Source organism: Dermacentor andersoni, chromosome 3 (genome assembly GCF_023375885.2).
Source record: "Dermacentor andersoni chromosome 3, qqDerAnde1_hic_scaffold, whole genome shotgun sequence".
Classification (NCBI taxonomy): Eukaryota; Metazoa; Arthropoda; class Arachnida; order Ixodida; family Ixodidae; genus Dermacentor; species Dermacentor andersoni.
Window position 1 is genome coordinate 110916893 of NC_092816.1, and position 27044 is coordinate 110943936.

A 27044-nucleotide genomic window follows, 5' to 3' on the forward strand; every position below is an offset into this window, starting at 1 on the left:
ACGATTGCTCCACACCTAATTTTGACGAAGTTTTGAATCAACCCCCTATGAATGACATTGAAATAAATGAACAGCGTGTATTAAATCTCATATTGAACATAGATAGCAAAAAGAGCCCAGGACCCAATAACATTGCTAATGAGTTTGTTATAGATATGCAGAGTGGACCGCTAAATACCTTACAGTTATCTATCAGTCCTCAATTTCTACTGGCTGCTTCCCGTCTGCTTGGAAGAGTGCGAAAGTTGTTCCGATTCATAAAAGCGGTAATAAATTGGATGTTAATAACTATAGACATATTTCATTAATTAGTACATGTGCCAAAATACTCGAACATATTCTCTCCAAACAATTATCCATATACCTCGCTGATTTCAATATCCTAAATCCCTGCCAACATGGTTTCCGTAAGCAACACTCGACAATAACTCAGTTGGTTGAATTAACACATGATCTCGCAAGTGCCTTGAACGAACGCAAACAAGTAGACATAATATTCTTTGACCTTGCCAAAACTTTTGATGAAGTTTTCCACCCTAAACTGCTCTTAAATATTGATAAAATTTTCAAAAATCTGATGATCACTATATGGTTTTTATCCTATCTCTCCAAAAGAGAACAGTACGTTGTGCTTGAAAACTGTCGCTCTGATCCCTCAGGGGTACTATCCGGTGTACCCCAGGGCAGCGTTTTAGGTCCGCTCCTTTCTTTAATTTTCATTAATGATATGCCCAATAATATTACAGTACCCATTCGGCTGTTCGCAGACGATTGTGTCTTGTATAATAAGGTAGAAAAACCCGAGGAACAGACTATTTTTGAATTAAACTTGCAACAGATTAAAACCTGGTGTGACACATGGCAAATGGTATTAAACACAAATAAAACTGTTGTCATGATGGTTACGAGAAAAAAGGAACCTCTGTTTTATACGTACTCCATTGAGAACACTTCCTTAACAAGGGTTTCCGCTCATAAATATCTTGGTGTTACTGTTGCGTCCGACTTAAGATGGAATGTTCACATCGATGACGTGTGTACCATGTCACGCAATGCACTATGGTCTTTAAGAAGACGCATTCACAGCGCAGCTCCTGAACTAAAAATTCTGGCATGAAAAACGTTAAGTAGACCAACCTTGGAGTACGCCAAAATAACATGGGTCCCTTACGCGGCAACGAATAAATCTAAACTTGATGAAATTCAACGCCTCGCTTTAAGGTTTTTTACAATAAGTATCGGCGGCATGACTCCCCCTCAGAACTTGACAATATTACCAATCTACCATCTCTAGAATCTAGAACTTCCCTCGGAAGACTAAAATTTCTCTTTCTTGTTATTCATGATCTCGTCAGCATAAATAAAAACGATTACTTTATCATCGAATCAGACACCTATTTTAGGCATAGACACAGTATGTAGATTCCCCCTCCATCTGTCTTTATTGATTCCTTTAAATTTAGGTTTTTCCCTAGAGCTATCAGTGAATGGAACGGGCTACCAGACACTAAAGTGAAACTATCATCAATAGGTGAATTTCAGGAAAACGATAAGTCTACATATTTTACATAATTTGTCTTCTGCGACCTTTATTTGTTCATGAGTACACCTCTATAATACGTCTTCCAGAAAGTGTTCGTTCATTAGAATATTTGCTCAACTATGAAGACAGTATTAGAAGTGCAATGTTCCGATCATACCGTATGTTACTCTTACTAGGGTCTGGACACTCTTTGTATTTCTTTTTATGCATCACCTTTGTATGCCACTTTGAGTGCCTTTGAGTACAACACTGTTTCTTGATCTTGTATAACTTGTATACAAGAATATTCTTGTACCTAGAAAATCAACATTGATTTATGATGCTCCACTACCTGCTAAGGAATGTAACACTTTGTATGTGCTTTCTGTACTTCTTCCACTCCTGTAATGACCCATTGTGGTTTGACAGTATTAATAAATAAAATAACAAAAAATAAAATACCTTCAACATAGGTGGCTTGTTCAGCTAAAGTTTTCGAGGACTGAAATGAGTGGGCGTGCATAACCTTAATAAAGTGAGACATCATCTTCGATTGTTCTGCAGGGTCATCAGATGATGTTTCAATATCCCAAAGTAAACCCGCCCTTGACAGAATCCTTAAGTAGATCAACAATAAAGCACAGAACGAAGTCAAGCATTCCCAATAAATGCACACAGGGCCCTTGGGCACGGGAACAACACTAAGGCTCAAACAATGAAACGTTCCTCTTCCTTTGAGCGTTTCCTAACCTTACGTGAGGCCTCTTTACAGCGAAGGACCGATGGAGGAGGCAAGCGTCCTCTGACAGCTCCCTTCACCAGTCCTCACGTAAGGAGCGGTTGCCGCATGCCTGGGTTCGAGATTATCTCTTAAAAGCTTTACGCGAACACCATTATTCAATAAAAGATGTTGTATCGTCGCACAATCTTTAAATTGAATAGCTAATATAGAGAAGCATGGATGCTTTCTTCTAGTTTTGTTTACTAAACTTAAAGAAGTAGCGCATTACAGTGCAAAACTTGATGTGCTCCATCAACGCGGGCATGCCGGCGTCGTGCAACGCCTAGCAACGCTTTTATGCCGCACGCGTGACTGAAACGAACATGCCTGGCAAGACGTACCATGCTCGCACTTCTCCGCAGGTGGGCGACAGCGCGCATGCGCAAGCAAATGTCACGTGGTTAAGCAGTGAGGTGAAGCGCTCGTTCAGGGCCAGGAGCGGCGTAAGGACGCATGAAGGTAGCTTTGGAGATACCTTATGCTGAGTAAGCCCTAAGTAAGCCTTCACCGAAAGCCACTCAGTAAGGAAGCTTTCAGAGTGACATAAGGTAGCCTCACCGCAATGAAGGCTTCCTTACCGAGGCAAGGAAGATTTGATTGTTTGGGCCCTAAGAAGTGGTCATCACTTTTTATAGCGTACAAGAAAATTTTTGTACATACATGCACAGGACAAAAGAAGGCGTTACGGGCCATGCGAAAGTGCTGCTAGAGTGCCCGCCGAAGCTGAAGTTCACAAGGAAGGCGGTTAAATCTGCCTTGATGGACAATGCAGCCGTCCATGCTGCTGGCGCATGGAAAAGGAGCCTTGCTGATGACACCACGGCAGGTAAATGCGCGTCGACAGCGGTGCACACAAATCTTGCACCAGGCAAACGCGCGGAAACCCATCCCAAGTCGGTGTATGTGTCCGTCGGTAACGCAAACAGTAGTACGATCGCAGCCGACAAAGGAGAGAAGTAGGGGTTACGGGCCATGCCTAAAGTGCTGCTAGAGCACGTACTCAAGGGCTCAACCCCACTCAACATTGTTTGCGAGTTTCTGCATGCCGATTGTGACTCGGTGAAGATGATGGCACCTTCCTTGCACGTCGAGATGGCTAAGGTGATTGCAGGCTCTTCTGCATGTCTATGACATGTGTTGTAATATTAGAGCAGGTCTTTTCGCTAAAAGTTGAGTCCAAGACACTGATGCTTGTCTTTCCAGGAATGTTGCCGGTATTTGGGGTCTGGGTTTACTACATGCACCTTGGTTAGGGCCCGGACTCTTGCCAGGCGCCAGTTTTTGAGGTAAGTAGATACTGCATTTTTTTCGGTCTGGGGCCACAGTGGTGTATCCGAGACTGTCTTCCGGGATTCTGTGCTTGGTGTCTTTTGGTTCTAAGCCTTGGGTATACTCCAGCTTCTAAAGTGTTGCACAACCTGTTTCGGTTAGCTTTAGCGTTCCAAATGATTGACACTGTGTGCCTCGGCAAGCTCCTCCCAAGTGTTGCGAATACCCATGTGGAGGAGACATTGCGCCGAGGAGTGTTTGAATATACTAGTAGCGATTCTCACGGCTTTGCGGATCTGAACATATTTTTTATTCGGGCTTTGTTGAGATCCAGATATGTTGTCCCGTATATTATGCGGCTTATGACGAAGGTCTGGATGATGAAGGTAATATCTTGCTATGCCATGGCGTGTCTTCTGCTGGCCATGGGGCGTACGAGTTGCGCCACTTGGATCACGGTAGCCTAAGTTTCGGTGGTGTTGTGGCCCCTGTGCCGTCTTTTGGGATGTATAGGTCAAACATGCGGAGGGGGTGAACTCGAGGGACAGGTACATTGTCAAGACAGTTTTCCCTATTTGGAATTTCATCTCTTGGGAGTATTTCTCGTGTCCCACTTTTAAGTACCCGGAGTACACATTTCGTTGGGGCACTGACGAAACCGCGCTTTATTAGGGTAGTGTTGGAGTAGTCTACGGCTTCCTGAATGGCGTCTTGTTGCGGTCCTGGGGAGGCGCTTCGAATCCAAATTGATATATTGTCGACATATAAGGCGCGTCGTATGCCGCCGATTTCATCGAGAGTCTTCCAGAGTTATCGCGTAGCAATATTAAACCGGAGGGCCGATAGAACTGAATCTTTCAAAGTGCCTATTCCGCTATTCAAAAAATTTGATCGTCTTGAAATTTGCCGGGTCGATGGTGGCCGTACAGAGCTCCAAGAATATTTGGAAGTCATATATTCATTCCTAGCAATTAGCGTCTCATAGCTTCCGGAGAACAGCGGCGCGTGGGTCATTGTCAAATGCCTCCTTGTCATTAACTCCCGGATGGCGCTCTTCCTCTGTTGGCCAACGCGGTGAACGAGGTCCTCTTTAGGCTGTACGAGGATATGTTGAGTGGACAGGTGTTGTCACAAGCCGTAGAGTGTATTTGCGATGTGCCCTTAATCTTACAACTGGCTTGTGAGGTGCTGAAAGACTATGCGCTGGGAGGACTTCCCTCCACATGAGAAGTGGTTCTTGTGGGGAAGGAGAAAAGGCTAGCGCTATTTTCTGCAACCCCTGCGGGAGCACGGCTCAGCACCAGCAGGGTGGAGGGGATGGGGTTAAAAGAGAGAGAGGGTAGGAGGGAGAAAGGTATAGGGTCGTAGAGATGGAAGCGAAGTAGTGGCCGATCAGGAAGCCCGAGGTGGTGGGATGGCCGTTAGGCCATCCGTCTTTGTGGAAATGTCCTATAGTCTCGCCGAGAGCCCCGACGAGTCAAGGTACTCGACGACACTTAGCAAGGCTGGTAGCTGATTACGACAGGGGAAAAGGATATCTTCCTGTCGTGAACATAGGAGCCCCATCGCGGTCGACTTCTTGCAGAAGTCGACCGCGATGCTCCAGGTGAGCAGGGCAGGCCAGCAGGAGGTGCTCGCGAGTTTCTGGTTCACAACAGGAGGCAAAGGCTGGCGAGGTGGCTTTCTCAAGGCGGTGCCGGCGGGCTGCCGTCCAGTAGCAGCCAACTCGCAGTTGGAGCAGCAACGAGGCATCCCTTCGTAGGAGGCCATGCTGTGGAAGAGGCCGTGGAGGCCGGCCCAGGGATACCCGTTTCTCCGGGTGGCAGGCGATGATGTGCCGATGCAGCCTGTGCCTCGAGAAGTCTGCGGCCGTTACAGCAGGGCTGAGGGGGACGCTTGAGTGGTGGGCACTTTTTGCCAGAGTGTCCGCCTCTTCATTGCCCGGGATCCCCATGTGTGCCGGTAGCCAATGCAGAGATACTGAGCATCCTGCGTCCTGAAGGGCCGTCAGTCTTGAAGAGAGTAGCGCTACCCCAAGGCTAGCCCTGTCAGGGTTCTGCAGGCAGAACACCGCCGCCTGGGAGTCGCAGAAGATGGCTGCCGGGGTCGCTGGTAGCTCCTCTGCAAGTAGGTCCACAGCAAGGTGGAGTCCTGCTAACTCTGCTGCGGTAGAACTTGCGTGCCCCGGGAGACGGCGCAGCTTGCTCTTTCGTAGGGCCGGTGCAACGCAGGCTGCTGTGGATGAGCCAGTCTCCGGCGTTATTATTCTGGCGTTATTATGTTTCTTGCGGCCTTTGCTGCAGATGCTCAATAAGGAAGCTTTTACAGTTACAATTTTCTTTATCTTGCAGTAGAGTCTGGAATAGACGCAACTGCGCCTTCGAGGGACTCGGTCATCACACATGCCGGAGATTCTGCTCAGCTAAGGAGGACCAAAACCTCCAAAAAAGCAGAGGTGGTGGTGTCCTCCCCTGCTGGCCATGGTGGCATAGAGCTTTTCGTCGTTAGGCCTAGCGAGGCGTCTGTGGTTTCAAGGTAGTTTCCTTGACAGAGAAAGGTAAAAATTCACTCACAGGTGTTCTGATGTCTCGTTGCCTTTTCACGCCCTCGTGGACCATTTTACTTGCTGGTTTTGATGAGGTAGTTAGTGCCGGGCCATTCATTAATGAATGGCCTTTTTCACATTCATGCTCGAATAAAGCAGAAGCCCATGTAAAGGGTGGCTGCTGTCCTCAGGGCCCTAGAGGCGTTCTTGTAAATACAGATGCAGAGCAGCCCGTTAACAGATTTTAGTTACACTCTACCCCAAACTCAAAATCAAGCTCACTCAAACTAAAACTCAATGGAGAAATACTAACATTTATGCAGCATACGTAATAATCACTAAACTTGTCCTTATTACCGGCTACGTTAGTCCTTGCCATTTGCTCCTCGAAAGTCACGCCACCCTAGCCTACGGCTGCCACGCTACTAGACAGGACCGTTCTTACTGAGTTTTGTCGTTGCACATATAGATCTGTGACGCTGCAGAGGGTGCTAAGAATACCTGGCTCCGGACAGGCCGCCATTGGAATCTGAACCTGGCAACGTTTAACGTTAGAACGCTATCTAGTGAGGCGAGTCTAGCAGTGTTATTGGAGGAATTAGAGGGTAGTAAATGGGATATAATAGGGCTCAGTGAGGTTAGGAGGACAAAAGAAGCATATACAGTGCTAAAAAGCGGGCATGTACTGTGCTACCGGGGCCTAGCGGAGAGACGAGAACTAGGAGTCGGATTCCTGATTAATAAGGAAATAGCTGGTAACATACAGGAATTCTATAGCATTAACGAGAGGGTGGCATGTCTTGTTGTGAAACTTAATAAGAGGTACAAAATGAAGGTTGTTCAGGTCTACGCTCCTACATCTAGTCATGATGACCAGGAAGTCGAAAGCTTTTATGAAGACGTAGAATCGGCGATGGGTAAAGTCAAAACAAAATACACTATACTGATGGGCGACTTCAATGCCAGGGTAGGCAAGAAGCAGGCTGGAGACAAGTCAGTGGGGGAATATGGCATAGGCTCTAGGAATAGCAGAGGAGAATTATTAGTAGAGTTTGCAGAACAGAATAATATGCGTATAATGAATACCTTTTTCCGCAAGCGGGTTAGCCGAAAGTGGACGTGGAGGAGCCCGAATGGTGAGACTAGAAATGAAATCGACTTCATACTCTGCGCGAACCCTGGCATCATTCAAGATGTAGACGTGCTCGGCAAGGTACGCTGCAGTGACCACAGGATGGTAAGAACTCGAATTAGCCTAGACTTGAGGAGGGAACGAAAGAAACTGGTACACAAGAAGCCAATCAATGAGTTAGCGGTAAGAGGGAAACTAGGGGAATTCCGGATCAAACTACAGAACAGGTATTCGGCTTTAACTCAGGAAGAGGACCTTAGTGTTGAAGCAATGAACGACAATCTCATGGGCATCATTAAGGAGTGCGCAATAGAAGTCGGTGGTAACGCCGTTAGACAGGAAACCAGTAAGCTATCGCAGGAGACGAAAGATCTGATCAAGAAACGCCAATGTATGAAAGCCTCTAATCCTACAGCTAGAATAGAACTGGCAGAACTTTCTAAGTTAATCAACAAGCGTAAGACAGCGGACATCAGGAACTATAATATGGATAGAATTGAACAGGCTCTCAGGAACGGAGGAAGCCTAAAAACAGTGAAGAAGAAACTAGGAATAGGCAAGAATCAGATGTGAGCGTTAAGAGACAAAGCCGGCAATATCGTTACTAATATGGACGAGATAGTTCAAGTGGCTGAGGAGTTCTATAGAGATTTATACAGTACCAGTGGCACCCACGACGATAGTGGAAGAGAGAATAGCCTAGAGGAATTCGAAATCCCACAGGTAACGCCAGAAGAAGTAAAGAAAGCCTTAGGAGCTATGCAAAAGGGGAAGGCAGCTGGGGAGGATCAGGTAACAGCAGATTTGTTGAAGGATGGTGGTCAGATTGTTCTAGAGAAACTGGCCACCCTGTATACGCAATGCCTCATAACCTCGAGCGTACCGGAATCTTGGAAGAACGCTAACATAATCCTAATCCATAAGAAAGGGGACGCCAAAGACTTGAAAAATTATAGACCGATCAGCTTACTGTCCGTTGCCTACAAAGTATTTACTAAGGTAATCGCAAATAGAATCAGGAACACCTTAGACTTCGGTCAGCCAAAGGACCAGGCAGGATTCCGTAAAGGCTACTCAACAATAGACCATATTCACACTATCAATCAAGTGATAGAGAAATGTGCAGAATATAACCAACCCTTATATATAGCTTTCATTGATTACGAGAAAGCGTTTGATTCAGTCGAAACCTCAGCAGTCATGGAGGCATTACGGAATCAGGGTGTAGATGAGCCATATGTAAAAATACTGGAAGATATCTATAGCGGCTCCACAGCCACCGTAGTCCTCCACAAAGAAAGCAACAAAATCCCTATAAAGAAAGGCGTCAGACAGGGAGATACGATATCTCCAATGCTATTCACAGCATGTTTACAGGAGGTATTCAGAGGCCCGGAGTGGGAAGAATTGGGGATAAAAGTCGATGGAGAATACCTTAGCAACTTGCGATTCGCTGATGATATTGCCTTGCTTAGTAACTCAGGAGACCAATTGCAATGCATGCTCACTGACCTGGAGAGGCAAAGCAGAAGGGTGGGTCTGAAAATTAATCTGCAGAAAACTAAAGTACTGTTTAACAGTCTCGGAAGAGAACAGCAGTTTACGATAGGTAGCGAAACACTGGAAGTGGTAAGGGAATACATCTACTTAGGGCAGGTAGTGACCACGGATCCGGATCATGAGACTGAAATAACCAGAAGAATAAGAATGGGTTGGGGTGCGTTTGGCAGGCATTCTCAAATCATGAACAGTAGGTTGCCACTATCCCTCAAAAGGAAAGTGTACAACAGCTGTGTGTTACCAGTACTCACATATGGGGCAGAAACCTGGAGGCTTACGAAAAGGGTTCTGCTGAAATTGAGAACGACGCAACGAGCTATGGAAAGAAGAATGATGGGTGTAACGTTAAGGGATAAGAAAAGAGCAGATTGGGTGAGGCAACAAACGCGGGTAAACGACATCTTAGTTGAAATCAAGAAAAAGAAATGGGCATGGGCCGGACATGTAATGAGGAGGGAAGATAACCGATGGTCACTAAGAGCTACGGACTGGATTCCAAGAGAAGGGAAGCGTAGCAGGGGGCGGCAGAGAGTTAGGTGGGCAGATGACATTAAGACGTTTGCAGGGACAACATGGCCACAATTAGTACATGACCGGGGTAGTTGGAGAAGTATGGGAGAGGCCTTTGCCCTGCAGTGGGCGTAACTAGGCTGATGATGATGATGATGATATCTTCCGAGTTCGAAGCGTGTCGGATCTTCGTCATAGTCGGTGTTCTCGCCGACTCCATAAGCGTTGCTGCCTTGGTGGTGGGGGTGGCGATGGTGAAACTTTATTATTATATAAATCATTGCGCGGTTTCTTCCCGGGTGGTTCCCTCTGACAGAGCTCCAGTGGCTATCGCGGCTAACCATGTCTGGTCGAGGGTCGCCAGTTGGCATTCCAGGTGCAGTTCGGAGAGTCTCGCCTCCCAAGACCACGTAGTGATTGTGCTTTCTGGGACTCCGGGCGAAATCGTGTCGCCCGGATGGTCGATGCATTCGTCTGCTTTGTGCGCGAGTGTCGCTGTGTTATTGCTACACCAGGGACATGTCCGGGACGTATATCTGTCTGAGGAGATGGCGTGTAGACGAGACAATATGGGTATGTGTTTGTCTGCAGGCAGTGCCAGTCCCTAGCCTAGAGTTTATTGAGAGCGTTGTGTGGGGGAGCATATGTATTCTTTCGAGACGTTGTTCATGCAGTACCTGTTGACTTGTGTTTAATAACTCGTGGGGCGCTCGTTGGTCCGTCGGGGGCTGAACAACGCTGTGGTCTGCCGCTCGGCTAGTGAGACCTCGAGTTGCGCCGTCCGCCTCTTCGTTGCCCGCAGGCCTTCGTGCCCGGGGCACCAGACGATACCGTGGGTCCATTCTAGTGAGTGACCGAGGATTCGCATGGCTTGTATAGGGAGTATTCCATGCATGTATTGTAGCGTTTCAACTAGAACGGCAGCAGAAATGACATAATCTCAGTGAGACGGGTGTCGTCCGCCATTTTATTCCAACTTCGTTGTTCTCACTTCTCCCCTAGCTCATTTCTTCGTCTTCTTTCATGCGTCCAGCGCAGACTACTTCACTCTTCCGCACTTCTTTTAATTACACCTCGTGGGGTAATACTTTATTATGTTTCCAATAGAGGCGCACTCAGTTTGACCCTAGGCCCCGGTGCACCAGGCATTCTTGAATATTCCATACTGGTATGTAGTCTTAATCACTTGAAATGGTCCGCTAAATTTAGAATTTGAAGGCACAGCTCCTTTACTTAGAAGGATATAGTCTCCAGGTTGTATGTCCGGTATCTCGCTACTGTGGCTTTTATTAAAGTTTCGCTTCATGCGGCGCTTGTAGACCTCCTGTTCTTTGAGAGTTTTCCTTACTTCTGCGATTTCGAGGTTCTCTAAGAGGCCTAGCTCACGATCTGCTGGAAGTATGCGCGCTATACCAAAAGTTGCAAAATGAAGGCTGCAGTCTAAACCAGTGGTGTACAATCTGTTGTGATCTTTCACAGCGGCCTTGAGAGAGCACTTCCAGCCACCGGCAAAGTCTGGATACATCTTCAGATATTCTCTGATGTCTCGTATGGAACGTTCCGCTAGGCCGTTTGCTGCCGGGTGGCATGGAGAAGAATACTTGATCATTATGCCGTGCTCCTGTGCCCACTTTGATAATTTGGCACTCCGGAAAGCCGACCCGTTGTCGCAGACGAGCGTCTTTGTGTGTTTAAAACATTCAGCCTTGAGGAGATCTATTACGCTGTTTGCGTAATAGATCTCTTTGTCTTTGTCTTTGAGTAGATGATGATGTCGTCGATGTACACATTGCAAAATATGCGCAGGTAAGGTTCCAGAGTGTCCGTCATAATCTTCGGAAACCACGCAGAGGAGTTTTTCCAACTAAATTGTAGGTGGTTGTACTCAAATATGTCAAATGGGGTTATGACCGCGGTGTACGTCGTTTCTTCACTTAGTGGAATCTGCCAAAAGCCCTTGCAGAGGTCTATTCGTGAAAAACAACGGCAACCACCAGTTTCTTCACTGATGTCGATTCTCGGCATTGGATAAGGTATCAGTTGAGTTTGACGATTGACAGCCCGGTAATCTGTGAAGAGGCAGAATGTCCCGTCTTCTTTTGGTGAAATAGTTATAGGAGAAGCAAATGTGGATACAGAAGGCCGGATGATACCTGCGTCCAACATTTCTTGCAACTCCTTCTTCAGCCACACCTTTTTATCTCTGGACATATTATAGGGGTTTCTACGAACCACTGTTTTATCTGCGAGCTCGAAAGGAACGACATGTAATTTTATTGCTGGAGGGTAGCTACCCATGCATGTAAGCTCTGGGCACTTAGTCTTGATGTCTTCCGGGTGAAAAATTAGCCTTGATACACCAGGTTCTTCACCAGGATCTTCTGTTCTTATCGTGTCTTCGGCCATTACTTTGTCGTCCCAATAGAGGTTTATCTTAAGTTTTTTCATGTCTGGGCTGGACAAAATAAAATTGTAGATGACATTGGAAATTGGCAATACGTCACTGGTAATAGCATGTCCTTGAAGTTCAATAGCCAGGGTTAGCCATTAACTGTGCATGGTCACTTACCCATCGTAGGCTTGGACACGCTATTCTCTACCAGCGTGCAGACGATCGGCATCTACTCGAGTCTCGTTGATAATTGATACCGAAGCTCCACTGTCAATGAGAGCCTTCACTTCAATGCCGTCTACCTTAATGGGGGCGTACAATAAGCTTGACGACACCAAATACGCTGTCTCACTGAAGCTCTTTTTCTGGGGCTTGTGATACACGGTAGACAGATTATGTGGAAGTAGGTTGCCGTGACCTGTGGTGATTGGTTTTTCCCCATCCTCACAGTCATGATTGACGCTTCCCAGTGATTTGTTTATGAAGCTATCTTCACATTCAGATGACGGCAACGACTCTAGATGCTCACTCAGCTAACGAGAATCAAGTTGCTCTGTTTTACCACCTGGCTGTCTTCTCAATGTAATTCTTGGCACTGAGGTCTGTAGAAGTTCAGATGGTCATCAAATTTTCTTTGTCCTTTGGGCTGGAGAGGACTACGGATCTCGATACACAACACTTGCGTTATCAAAGCTGCAACAGCAGAAGACGACAGCTTCGGTTCTGCAGAATACAATAGCCGACGCTTCTCAAGATGGTACTCAAGCAGAGAGCCACCTGTAACCTGAACCGTAGTGCCGCATCCTATCTTTCTACTGCGTTGCCTTCGAAAGCCGCTAAAAAGTTGCTTTTCCACAGCTCCGACATGTTCCGTGATCGATGAGTTGCACATGATACCATTTTCTGGCTATACCGCTCAAATAGCGGCGCACGTTCAAAATCTTTGTGTTGTCGGAGTGCCACGTATTCTTGTCACAGGCATACTCGAAAAACCACAGCTAGTAGTGCACACTTTGCCAGTTTCTTTCAAAAACATCCAGTTCAACAATGCCTCATGCTGATTACTCTCGATTTCGCGCTTGGACGAAAGTTCTCATTATTTCAATCTGTTCCATAATGTGCCTTTTCAGTTCCATAACAGTCATGTATAGGCTCACTTTCCCGGCAGGCGTTTCCTCTTTGAGGGTGCCACGTCGTATGGGTTCCAAAACGAGTTCGCTCATTGTCTGCAGTTGTAGATTCACTGTCACCAATCCTGTTGGCACGAGGGCTTGGCGGCTGATTGCAGTTTGTTGCACCCCCACGTTGATCAGCGCGGTAGAACTAACTTCGAAAGGAAAGTCTGTTGCTGACTCACCGTGAACTTGGTATCGGGTGAACACAACCGACTCCGATGACGCCTGGTCGACGAAAAATGTCACCCGCAAGGCTGGTCTTCGAAAACTGTTGGCTGAGCCAAAATATAGCGTTTCTAACTAGAACGGCTGCAGAAATGACATAACCTCAGTGAGACGGGTGACGTGCGCCATTTTATTCCAACTTCTTCGTTCTCACTTCTCCCCTAGCTCACTTCTTCGTCTTCTGTCATGCGTCCAGTGCAGACCGCTTCATGTATAAACGACATGCCGCTTGTGAGTCCGTAAGGACACAGGCGGATCTTCGCTTGCTGTTGGCGTCGCGAAGTGTGAGAGCGATTGCTGTTGCTTCTGCTACTGTGCTGCACGGGGCGCGGATGGAGGCAGAGGCTACGAGGTTCGCCTGATTGACGACTGCGATTGTGTATTACGTCTCGCGACGTGGCGCGAGAGATACGGGCTAGCGTCCGTGTAGTATGTATCTGGGTCTCTCAAACATCGTTTGTACAACATGCGGGCGCGCGCTGCTTTCCTTTCTTGATTGTGGGTGGGGTTCATGTTCTCGGGGATAGAGTCTACTAAAATGTCCTCTCTAGGCAGGAGTTGTGCTTCTTCTTCGCAGTAATGGGGTGTCAGCGGGTACCCTAGCAATTGAAGAAGGTGCTTTCCCTGTTGTCTCTTGTTGAGGCGCTCCATCTGCGCTATGAGCGTGGTACTTGCTAGAAAAAGGTGTTGTATACTCCTAGCGCTAGTAATTTATTTGTGCTTGTGCTTGACAGTACCTGTGAGGCCCTTATGCATGCCATTCTTATAAGAGTGTCCATGCGCTCAGTCTCGCTTTTGCGCTTGACCTGATACGGGAGTGCGAACGTGACACGGCATGACGAGGGCTTGTACCAGTTTTAAGGTTTCGTCCTCTGTGAAACCATCTTTTCTGTGAGCTACTCTGGCGACGAGTGATGCGAGGCTTCTTATAACCTGATTTAATTTCTCTGACGCTCCATTTATGCCGTTGTTCTGGTCGCGCATACCTATTAAGTGTGTTGTCGGGACGCGACTTATAGGTTGCCCGGCAATCGCAAGGTGTATTGGTGGGGCTCGATGTCTCTTAGCTCGCTTGGGCCGGACTTGAAGGTACTGCGACTTGTGCGAGGTACATCCGATTCATGCTGCGGTTAGGTATGGCTCGGTGTGCTCGATAGCTGTCAGTAATGTGTTGTCTCTGTAGAAGTATGAACCCTTGGTTGCGCATAGGGTGATATCGTCGGCATAGAAGGCATATACGAGTTTTGGGAAGTTTTGCAGTTGTAATGCACGTTTTCTAAGTCCGGTGGTGAAGAGGGAAGGATATTTCATTTATCCTTGCGGAGTACTTTTCTGCGGTAGATCGTATATGTCTGATTGTATGCCTGCTATGCCGATGCGGACTTTGCGGTGTCTGAGAAAAGCCACGGTGTACTGATATACTCGCTCTCCGCATCCTATGGCGGCGAGGCCATCTAGGATGGTTTCGTGTGCTATATTATCCAAGGCTTTTTCATGTCGAGGGCTAGGAGTATGTTGTTGCTGCACGGTTGTGCGTTTAGGACTTCTTCCTTGAGGAGCAGGAAGACATTCCTGAGGAGGAGGAATAGATGCCTTTCCGGAATCCGTATATGGAATTGGGGTCTAGTCCATGTTCCTCCATGTGTTGTTCTATTCGAGTCAGTAGGATTCATTCAAAAAGTTTGCCCAGGCAATACGTGAGCGAGATCGCTCGTAGTTGATTGAGCGTGCGCGGTTTTCCCTGTTTCGATATAAGGACTATGTGAGTGGTAGTCTGATCCTCGGGTAATGTTTCGCCGGGTGTCCAGATTTCTTCTTTAAGCTGCGGTGTAAAAACTCGGAGGGTTTCATTGCTTAGGTTTCTCAAGATGGCGTTGGTGATCCCGTCGCGGCCTGGTGCCTTGTTTTTCTTGAAGCTCTGTGCTGCCGCGTATACCTTCGCACACGGGATGGGTGCATCAAGTCTATCGTTCGGAGGTCCCGTATATTGAGGTTATGGTTTCGGATGCCCGGTCCGGATTCCCGTGTATGTTTGCTGGAGCTTGAGTTCATCCTGGGTTCCCCGATATTTGCCAACGGTTAGGCCTAAATCCGGGTTAGGCCGCTGCTTCTTCTTCTAGCGCCGACGAGACGCCCCGGGGACTGTCGTACGTGCTGGTCTGCCTCTGAAGGGGGATCCTTCTTGCAGTGCCCGACGTTGCCGTGAAAGGCCGCAGCAGGCCCAAGAAGACTCGCTCGAACGTCGCCGAAGTCGACGGCCACACACTGGACCGCCAGCGTCACGGACTTGATCTAACTTCCATGGCTCCCGCTGCCAGTGCGATGCTGACGCTACACCTTTTGTGGCCCAGAGCCACGTCGATAATCCCAGCTCGGCGCCGCTTCTCTCTCGATCACAGCTCGGGTCACGGGCCTGAAGGGCTCGTGCCGTTCGGACCGATACGTGCACATCGTCCTCTTTTTCCTTTCTGCGCTGCATGCCTCTTACATATGACAAACACGAAAGTGAAACATGTCTTCACAGAAGCCGTTGCATGTTTGCTTCGTGAACTCACGGCCCACTGCTGCGAATTGCGAACGATTTTCGAGTCAGTGACCGTGTTGCAGGTTTCCTTCGGGTGCGGCGTCCTGTTGGCGAGTGGCATCCTGCTAACGAGCCGCTTCGGCGAAGGCACTAGCATTTTATTACGGCTCCGTAGTGTCTAGGGCAAGTCAGTTTAGTTGCGACGCACTCAGCGTCACGAATGCGAGTGGCCCAGTTCGCTGCGTGCGCCGCGAACACGCGAAGGCGTTCTCCTTCACACTGGCGTGTCTCTCGCCGGACTAAAGCGAGATTCGCCCATCTACGTCATTGCATTTCTGCGCAGCTTAGAGCCGCAGTCCTCATAGTTCGTGCCACCGCATGCGAAGCAGTAGGTGGCGTATAAGATCTCCATATGCATGTTCAAAGAAGTCATCACAGGCTAATCGGACGCGAAAGCCAAACAATCTGCGGAAACTGCGTCGTAAGCACACCACAAGGCCTAGACTGCCTACCCCTGGCTACACCGCGTTGGAGCCTTTGTGCACTGAGACTACTGAAGCGCTCAGTGTCGGCGCTCGTTGGTGTGATAGTGCAGTACGTGGCTTTACCGCTACTAGATGGGGGCACCATCGCGGTGAAGAGAGCATATTTTACGCGTTCGCACTGACGTCACATCCACTACAGGGAGTTGATGCTCGACCATGGCCCTTAACACTTCCGTCTTAAAAAAAACATCGCTGTATGCATCAAAGCACGATATCAACTGGGGCCACCAATGTATTTCTTTCGCATTGTTAAGGAATTAACATCTAGAACTCATGTCATCCTGGGAATAGGTTCTAATTGAATCCGCCTTGCTGTCTCCCTGGCTACAATTTGTGAATTGCAGTGTGCGCAGTAAGGTAACCAGTTCACAATTAATTAGTACATGCTTGTTCATTGTTGTATTAACCATTACAATTTCTGGTTTAAATATTACCTGCCTGTTCGACTAATACAGTTCGAGGATTCGAATTGGGCTTCGTGCCACGCGTCATTTCTTTATATTACCTAAAGCCTTCGGAGAAACACCCGTTATGTTCGTAGAAATGATTTCACAACAGAGGTGTAGTAGTTAATACACAGAATGTCACTATAAAACAGGAAGTACCACGAGTGCGCACACATTTTATTTAAGCCGAACGTAGAAGTTATCCGCATTAAAAGCCCCAATTTTCGTTAAAACTTTCTTCACCGTTGCTCGGTACAAGACGAGCTCTGTCGAGCCTTAGCAATAGCAACGTATTATATTAGCATGCGAAATTTTAGCACTCCACAGGATAGGCTTCAGACAAGTGGCAGGCTTCTTTTGTTGTAATACATTATTTTCCGCTTGGTAGATATACGCAGAATTTTCTGTTTGTGTTGGTCTGCGTAGCACACACACACAAGTCGCCGCAGTCGCTGTCGCTCTGACACTGTAAGAGACAAAGGCGATCTGTATGCCAAAGGCAAAAAAAGTTACCCTATTGTTTAATTACATTTTTTTGCTTGTTTATTAGATGTTATTGGGCATTACGAAATCATGGCAACTTCTGCCTTGCTCCCGGTGCTGGTAGAGCGAAACTTGGAGAGCGAACGATCATGGCACCGGCCCCTACAGAAATAGGCTTCTCGGATGAGAGCGCAATTTATGGTTCTTGGCATACCTTTAACTGAAATTACTTTTAAGCTGCATTAGTTTTAAGTTGCTCGCGGATAAAACCAGTTTGAATTATATAAGGCCGCTTCAAGCCTGTATCATGTGAAACGCATGCAGCAAGTGGCTGCGTGGCGCGATTTGTGTACGACAGCCGCGAAAAGCGGTGTTGCAACGGCGGCCGCAGAACAAGATATACTTATCATAAGCAAAGCACCACAGTGGTGACATGGACATGTTGTTATGCAAGCTTTGTATAAAGAAATCGCACGTTTTGGAACTAATCTTGTCGCCAAACAATAGTAGTTATTTATCTTGCTTGTCTCTCTTTAACGCTGCCCGCGCGGTACTTTCAGGTCACGAACAGGCATCATAAGGATCAGCATGGCATATCAATTGTGACAGTAAGGAAGCAAGCTGATAGTTATCAAAAAAAAACAAAACGCAAACTAGACAGATGAATGTTATTGCTTCGCGACACGATACACCTCAAAAGGTTGAATTTTTTTCCAGAGGCTAGTAATAGTTACCCTTAACTGGTTTCAAAAGCGTTTCTTTTGCCTTTACACCCTTACTTAAACTTGTTTAGCCACCATAAAGCTGATACCGTCACCTATTAGGGGTACGGGTGAGCCATCACAAAGCTGTAAAATAAGATTACCGCTCGTATTGGTGGTGAGCGGGTGGTGAGCGAGTGTAAAGGAGAGTTCCGAGCAAAATTAACATTTTCTCTCTTGATGCGAGACGTATGTTTTTTAATGAATATAAAATCAATATAAAGATAACGTAAAAATTACAATGAATAGCAATTTTATCTGTAAATTATTTTGCGTCCCAGGCTATCTTTTATTTCAAGGGGTATATAAACAGTTCAAACAGCGACATAAACACTCCCACCCTGATCTAGCACTGGAATGCAGTAATAAATCATAAATGGCAACGGTATGTCTCAGGGTTGCATCGAGTCATTCCGCTGCCGTCACTCGAAGCAAATCTACGTTTCCTTTCTGACTATTTACGTGCAACTTTAGCATTAGCAAAATATTTTCTGGGCTTGGACAGTGTAAAAGTCCTAATAGAACAAAGCGAACGTTTGTGAGAAATTACACGTGTATATATCACTAGTTTGCGGAACTGCAATGTGTTTTCTATGTGGCCCAGTGGGTAGAGTTCGTAGCTTTCACGTGAATTTCCTGAATTCATATCCGCCTCTACGCGTTGTTTCCACAACCTATATGCGAAATATTTATGTGATCTTTGATTCATTCTGCTTTGTTATTTCCTTGATGTTTAGTGCTTCGTTCCAAAATTATCTGATCGCGATTTGAGGATGCTACAAGCTTTTGTCGCGTGTGTAACATTTATTGCATAAGAAAAGCGATAAACAAAAGTAAAGAGGGGTGTAAGTTTAGATAAAAAAATGTTGGATTAGAGGTTTCTAGTTTGAAAGCGCAACGGTAGCTCATAATCTTATACTGGTGTACTTCGACATGTCTACTGCTCGAATTCTGTTAGGCGCTCCCTGAAGTGCCTGTTGAAATTGTAGTTTTCATTGAGTCGCGGTGCAAATTTTTAAAATAAAATTGACCGCAGCTTTAGGAATACTAGGGCAAAGCGTGAAATGTAGAAAATTAATAATTTTACAATTAAACTACGTAACAAATTGACACTTCTTTCGCGGAGAAACGCTTCTGTAGGAAATATTTTCATGCAGGTGCGCATCAGTTCGTGGCGCATAATTAACTACATAATATAAAGGTCCCGAAAACACGATATTTGGTTTGACAAATGTGTGGTATGGACGTAAGCAAAATTAATAAATAATGCTGGATCCAGGTTGGTGTTGAGGATAATCGTCAGTGCCACTTTGCTGGACATAATACATGAAACATATAAAATGCAAGAAATATTAACGCTGAAAATAAAGCATTTGCGACGTGTAAGCTTGCCGTCACAGTGCTATCACTTTGCTGTCTCTCATGTGTTAATAGAAATTGCCACCAGTGCACGATGTCGTCAAAATCGTTACGTCGTTCTCTACTAGTGCAGCAGCATGGTTTTATAGCGTGTCCTACAAAGTAAAAAGAAGCTGTGAGAAACGAAGAAAAAGAAAGGCTATACGATAAGGGCAAGCACCGGGCTGGACAGCAGGTGGAAAAAACGTCACTGACCATTCCGCTTGGACACCAGTGATTTTCGTCATTCCATCTCGCTGAGAGATTGCCGATTCCCTGTGGGAGTGAACTGGAATGAAAGGACAAAAGTTACTTATATTATTTGTTAGAAAATTGAGTGAAGAAAAAGGTGACGCATATCAATAAAGTATTCAGTGCATTTACAACTAGCGACACGTCACATACTCAAAAGTCAACGAGAGTTCCTCTAGTTCCTTTCAGTTCTTCCAATCAGTGAATATCCTCCACTGCAAAATAAACTCCAAACAAACGACATCTGCAGGTTTTATTAAGTTTGTAAGCGCTCAACTTATCCTTGCGACAGCCACAATATCTAGATAAAAGCGCTCATACTGTTTTTTGTTGTTGCCTGGAGAATCACCACCATCTGAGAAGAACGTGGTGCCTTTTTCGATGCAGTTTTTTCCTTAATTGTTCACTCTTGTGTTGCTTGTGACTTCCTAAATATATGCACAGACGCCACAAGTATCGCAGTATGTGCCGGCCACAATGCTTTCCTCAAATCTGCTTAGTGCTTAGTGCGCCTCACTGCATAGTACACATTTTGCCTCACCCAAATGTGCTCGAATCACAGTTGCGTCTCTGGCATACTTTTGATAGGAGAGAAAGCTGTAGCTCGGCGAGAATTCCCATAGGCATAATAAATGCGTCTAATACACAACTTTGATTTATGAGGCAACCGCTGAGCGGATTTGAATGACATTTGCTGCATTTGACAGCGAAAGCTAAGTTGTAGGGACGCTGTGACGAACAATCTTTTTGAAACAGAACTGCTTGTTTTGGCTAGTTGGTGCTTGTTAAAAGGCATGTATTTGCCGCAATTTAACACACACAAAAGGAATAAATATATACACAACACGGGTGGCCTAGAAACATGTTGCAACAGAACTGCTTGTTGGCCTAGCTGGTGCTTGCTAAAAGACACGCTTTTTGCCGCAATTTAACACACAAAAAAAGAAGACTTATATAGACAACACGGGCGACCGCTCGTGTTGTCTATATGTGTTTTCTTTTTGTGGCGGGTATGAACCATGGTATGAGCTGACGCGTCTCACGTTTGCTCCTCGACTTTTCGGCAAAAGGCCCGGTAATTCACCCCAGCTCGTGCAAGTTCTCACACAACGGCATCCGAGAAGTTACAAGGACCGTGTGGATACCAAAATTTGAGGTGGGAAACCATTTTTCTCCGATTTAGGAGCATTTTTTCTACGAGCACAGTGTCGCTGCGAGCTAAGCCTCAAGAAAGCAGGGCCTAGCGGCCGTGCTTAGGCGTGCTCCGGCGGGGCCATCGACCTTGCCGGGGACCTGGAGGAGAAGTGCTTCAAGGAAATGGCGTCCGCTATGCATGTAGAAGTGGAGGGTGAAGAAATAATGCCGAAGGAAGTTTCCAAGAAGTTTGGCTGGCGCGTCGCCGGGGAGAAGGCCCAGGAGCAAGAGAGCAAGCTAAGTCTAACGCCGGTCAACGGGGGGCCGGCGGCTGCCGGGAATTGTCGCCCGCCGCGGAAAAATTTCAAGAGCAAGCTATCCAAGACAGCGAAGATGCCTGTGTTGCCGAGGCAAGATATCAAGATCGTCAGGCGTCCCAGGGGAGGTCTGAACCTTGGGGAATTATCTGGATTCGAGATCAACCGAGCCATCGTCGAAGCTGCGAACGTGAGTGGCGAGGAGGTGACGCAAAATGTGTGCGCGAAGAAACTGCAAAACATAGTCGTTATCAGTACACCTAAACGACAGAACGCAGACCGCTACTCGGCAGTCAGAAGCCTCACTATCAACGGCACGGCACACGAAGTCATCGCCTGCGAGACCCCCCCCCCGGGCACCGTTACGGGCGTCATCAGGGATGTCCCGATGACGGACACTATTAAAAAAATCAACCACTACATCGTTCAAGAGTATAATCCCACCGCGCTTCAAGCCAACCGCATCGGCAAGACGACGACGGTGGCCATCGCATTCGACGGCGACTACGTCCCGAACTACATCAGATACGGCAAACTGCTGGTCGAGTGTCCGCGGTATTGCAAGCAGATCCATATGTGCTACCGGTGTGGTTGCCTCGGTCACCAGATGGACGTTTGTCCTAACCCAGAAGACAATATATGCCGTGGTTGCGGCATGAAGAATCCCGAAGAAAGCCGCGTTTGCAGTAACCCCAAGTGCAGCCTCCAGGGGGGCAACCACCTCACCGCGGACAAGGAGTGTACAGCGAAATTCAAGACGCCATACGTCGTTCCTAAACGGCGTTGGGAACGTCAGCAACGAGAACAGGTGCAGCAGCGGCGACAGCAACCGAGGGGGCCAGCGTGGCAGCAGACTGCGTGGCAGGCGCCCGGCGGCCTTCGCAGCCGGTCCCCGACAAGGCGAGGGAGAAGCACGAGCTACACCAGGTCACCATGGGCAGCTGGGCCTCGTAGGCGCGAATCTCGTTCGAGGTCCAAGTCGAAGACCCGGTGGAGCAATGGCGCCGAGAAGCAGGTGGGCTGGGCAGCGGGGTCTCCCGTCGCTCTTGACAATAGCAATTTCCCTCCCCACCCCTCCTTCCGCCCTTCCAAAGACAACGAGTGTAGACACTCGTTGGAACTCAAGGAGATAATGGCGAGGCAGAACAATCAAATGAAGAGCCAAAACAATCAGATAAAAGCAATGATGGAGCGTATCGAGACGCTCAGTAGAACAAAGAACAGTGAACAGTACCCAAGAGAGACACCACCAGCGCTGCTCCAGCGGCGACGAAGCTGATCACGCCACCGGCGCTGATCACGTCACCTGCGTTGAGGCAGTCAGTGACGCAAACTCCACAGACAGAAACGGCAGTGGTTGCCATGGAGGAAGAGAAGGCCGAGGCCGCCGTTCCTCCGACAATGGAGTCGTTCATGAGCATGCTTACGCAAATCTCCAGCCAAGTTTCCCAAATGTCTGCGCAAGTGAACAGTCTAACAGTAAGAATGGATAATGTGGAGGCCAAATGCAGCCAACTTTCCGTTAGAGTCATGACGTTGGATGCGAAAAATAAGCATCTCACTGTTGTTAAGATGAAGTAATCACGACTTAATCTACGGGTCAAGCCGCGAAAAGTTGGTTCTGTGCGCAAATCTACCGCTCATAAAGTAGAAAATGACGTAAATGACGTAAATGACGTAAATGACGAAATGACGTAGATGACGAAAATGAGAAGTAGAAAATAAGGTAGAAAAGACCGAAGGAAAGCAGAAAGAGACTGCGATGTTATTTCAGTGGAACTGTAGGAGTATTAAAAACAAAATAGGGGAGTTACAACTATACGTTGATAAATTGGACCAGAAACCCAATATCATAGCGTTACAAGAGACCAACGGCCGGGCTAAGCTCGCGGGATACATAACGTATACGGACCCTAGCGAAAATGGTACTGCGATCTTGGTCCGCAGCAACGTGGCGGCCACAGAGCACGTGACCGCTCAGCGAGGCTGCGTCGAAATTCACATCAGAAGAGTGGCGGGGGGCACCATATTGGACTGCGTTAAAGAAGCAAGAACAAGACCGATTTTAGGGCTTGGAGATTTCAACGCCGCCCACACGATGTGGGGTTACCAATATTCGTCCAAAAGAGGAAACCAAATGGTTAAAGCTATAGAGGATCACGACGTGGAGGTGGTCAACGAACCGGGCGTAACGACCAGGACAGGCACTAGCATGGTCAGACACCACTTCTGATCTGACGCTAGTTCGGGGGAACCTCTACGTAACTTGGCGTAACACGGGGAAAAATCTTGGCTCGGATCACGATATAATTTGTGTAACCCTCGGGGGGACCGACATCAAGGCGAAACTGGGTCAAGCCAACATTACAGACTGGGACCGGTTACGTAGAAGTGCAGACAGCGAAGGCGAGGACGAGGACCAAGACCAAGACGTATGAGGCGTGGGCCAAAAAGCAACGCGAATTTGTAAAGAACTTTACGCAGAAGATTACTACGACCACGCAAAGTCCCTTCGAAGACAGCAGGTTTAGTCACATGTGGGCGGCCAGGCACGGTTTTACTCGAAGGTGGAAGAGGCAAAGACATAACAGGGAGCTTCGAAGACGTATAGACGCGCTCAACAAGCAGGTGACCGAGTATATGAAGCAACTGTGCAGGGAAAATTGGATGAAGATGTGTGACGACCTGCAAGGCACAATGTCTACGAAGAAGACTTGGAAGCTGTTGCGGCACCTGATAAATCTGTTAAAAAGCAAGAGCGCATGCGCTCGAGACCTCACACGAACGATCAACAGTTACGACGGGGCCGGAGAGAAGCTCATTTGTGAACTCACAAGTAAATACCTCAAGACCGAAAGGAGCGGTAACCCGACTCACGAGTATGAAGGGGATAACAACGTCGAGATGGACTAAGCCTTCAGCGAACTGGAGCTGGTTGCGGCCATCGATGAGTGTAATCAAGGCAGCGCACCGGGAATTGACGGCGTTACATACAAGATGCTAAAAAATATGAGCTACAAAAGCCGAGCTGAATTGCTAAACCTCGCCAACGCATCCTGGGAGAAGGGTTCGTTACCAAAAGAATGGAAAGAAGCAGAGGTACATTTCATTCCCAAGCCGGGGAAACCACCCCACGTCAACAATCTGCTCCCCATCTCCCTCATGTCGTGTGTGCGGAAGGTGGTCGAGCGTGTGGTTTTCAAGAGACTACAGAGATATTTGGACGTCACTTATCAGATGCCACTGACCATGTACGGATTCCGGAGGCACCTGAGAACGCAAGACGTCTTGGTGCAACTACACGAGCTGGTCATGAAGCAAGAGAAGGCTCTTATACCAGGAGGTATCCTGGCACTCGATCTCAAAGGGGCCTTCGATAACGTCACACACGAAAGCATTCTCCGTATCCTGCACCAAACGGGATGTGGAAAGCGAACATTCAAATATGTGCAGGATTTCTTAAGCAATAGAACGGCAACGATCCAAATTGGAGAGGAGAAGTCGAAACCGATAGCCCTGGGAGATAGAGGCACCAAGCAAGGATCACTTCTTTCGCCGCTTCTCTTCAACCTGGCACTCCTCCTTGTCCTGGCTTTGCTTCAAGATATAGAGGGCATAGATCACGCTCTCTATGCAGACGCTATCTTTCTGTGGACGTCGAGGGCAGGGTCGGAGAGTTGGATGGAGGAGAACAGAGAGTGGCAAAGACCGTGCACGAGTTCGTTAAATTGTGCGGCATCAGTTCCTCGCCACAGAAGTCAGAGTTACTCGTCATCAAGCCAAGAAGAAAGAAAGAAGACCAAGAGAACGTCCGCATCACCATCCACGGGCCGACCATAACGCCAACTGGGCAAGCATGTATCCTTTGTGTCATCTTCCAGAACAATGGCAAGGGGGGGGCGTAGGCCGACAAAATCAAGGTTTCAACGGAACAAATTTCGTACATGATCAGAACAGTCAGAAACAGACAAAGGGGATTGAATGAAGACGATGCACTGACGCTCGTCCAGGCCTTCGTGACGTCACGCATCGTTTCCGCAGCGCCGTACCTCAAATTAATGAAGAAACGCAGAGACTAGTTGAACGTCATTATACGCAAGGCAACCAAGAGGGCGCTGGGCATTCCGAAGCATTCTTCGACCGACAAGCTTCTCGGCATGGCCAAGCACAACAAATATTAAAAAAATTGTCCTTTCGATATCTACTAATTGAATTTGTAGACAGGATCCTCCCTGAGAAATTTGACGCCAAACAGAGCATTTATGACGTGTTTTTACTCTGCACCGTCGGTCATTTTTGGTACCATCGATAGGTCCCCCCGCCGACTACGTATACCTAGTGGTCCACATAATGCTTTCGCATTTAAAACTTTTGGACCATATTGCGTGGTCACAATACATATTTCTTACTAAATGCAAGTAAATCCCAAGGATTTTCAAAACAATTGCTATAAGTGAACTGAGAATTACATGAAAGACTTTTGAAAGCACAATAGGTCATTTCGCAGAACACTCCTCATGAAACAATTCAACTCCCATGCTTTGGTGTAAAAGACGGTAACTTTTTCCGTATGTCAGCGTTGCTCATTATTTATGTTGTGTTTTTTAAAGATTCCTGCAGCGGGGATTCGGCATTCGGAATGGCGAACCTTTTAGCTCTTTTAATGCATTTGCTAATTCATTCTTCTAAACGCGTCGGTTCATAATTCGTATAGATTGCTTTTTTTCGTTTTTGTTGACCACCATACAAGCATCCCTCGGAAATTGGCTATCGGCACAGTATTTCGATGGTCCATGCGGCGATGAGTAATTGCGAAAGTCTTTTGCGTAAACGAGTCTTGGCAAACCGCTACCGAGCGTTACTGCGGCTATTTGTTATTTTGTCGATTTCCGTCCCGCTTTCGAAATTTTCTCAAATTGCCATCGCGGCTAGATATGTGTAATTGTACGGAGCAATGTGCTATTTAAGCAGCCGATGTTTGACCACAAATTTCAATTGTAGATCCCATACCTGCGATATAGCGGGGTCAGATCGCTTTTTTCTAAAGGCACAGAATGCCACGATATATGCGAAAGGGAACTTATAAGATGTCACTCTTCCTGGCAGGACAGGCTGATTATTTCTGAAGCTTCTAATAGTAATATTAAGCCATGAGTTTTAAACGACAGCTGAAAGACTAAAACAACATTCTCACAACGTGGGCGTTTTGAACAGTGTACTTACAAAGATGCCGATATGCAGCACGCCAGGAAAACAATTAAGATGAAGGCCCTTCCCATCTTCGAAAATGTGTTTCCTTGATTCCTAAAACGATGCTTTCGAGGAACTTGAATGTTGCTTATATGTAGGATAGTAGTGACGTATACCGTGCTCTACGTGTGCGCTCCACGTGTTGAAGAAAACTAGAAAGATAACATAAGCAACTCGAAGATATCGAAATATACGGCAGGAGTGCATTGCTCTTTAGTACATCGCATTTTGAAGAGCCGAGGAAAAACAGCGGGAAGGGGGTGAACTCCAGGAAAGGAAAAGGTCGAGACAAGCCGCAGCCTTCCACGAATTGGAAGCTCAGTGACTTCGCGGAAAGGGATAATATAACCATCTATCAACTTCGAAAGTAAGATGCAACATCTAAATATGACACTTTGAAACCATCTGCACACGGGAACCCGCCACGAGGCCTGCAAGAATTAAAAATTTTACACGCTGAATTATGCACAAACAGCTAACTTTGCTGCTAAAGTAGTAGAAGAAAATATAGTTTTCGCAGCATTAACGTACACGACCATGAGATATAGCGGGAAACCTCCGCTTAACCGAAGGCTGCTGAATAGTGCTTTATTATTTCCTGAGCAGCTTAAACTTTGAACGTAAAATACAAGAAAGTTCCCAAAATTAAAGAGAGTGTACTAAACTTTTACGTATGAGGTTTCTTGGGTGTGCTTTTCAGGTGCCAAAGTAGATACATACTAAGACTGAAAATTGACAAGCTCTTAGGTATTTATCGAAGAAAAGAGTAAAATGAACATGCGGCGAAAGATAGGTTTTTTACGCATCCCAAGTTCTTGCTGTT

At 46.9% G+C, this 27044-nt stretch overlaps 1 long non-coding RNA gene across 1 annotated transcript; it reads right to left on the bottom strand.

Moving 5' to 3' along the window:
* Positions 1-16789: 16789 nt before the first annotated feature.
* On the bottom strand, positions 16790-26278 carry LOC129386326 (uncharacterized). The gene is made up of 3 exons (XR_008613750.1): positions 26195-26278; positions 19485-19557; positions 16790-17092 (listed from the first exon to the last, which is right to left on the bottom strand). It is a non-coding gene; the product is annotated as an uncharacterized lncRNA (long non-coding RNA).
* Positions 26279-27044: the final 766 nt, after the last annotated feature.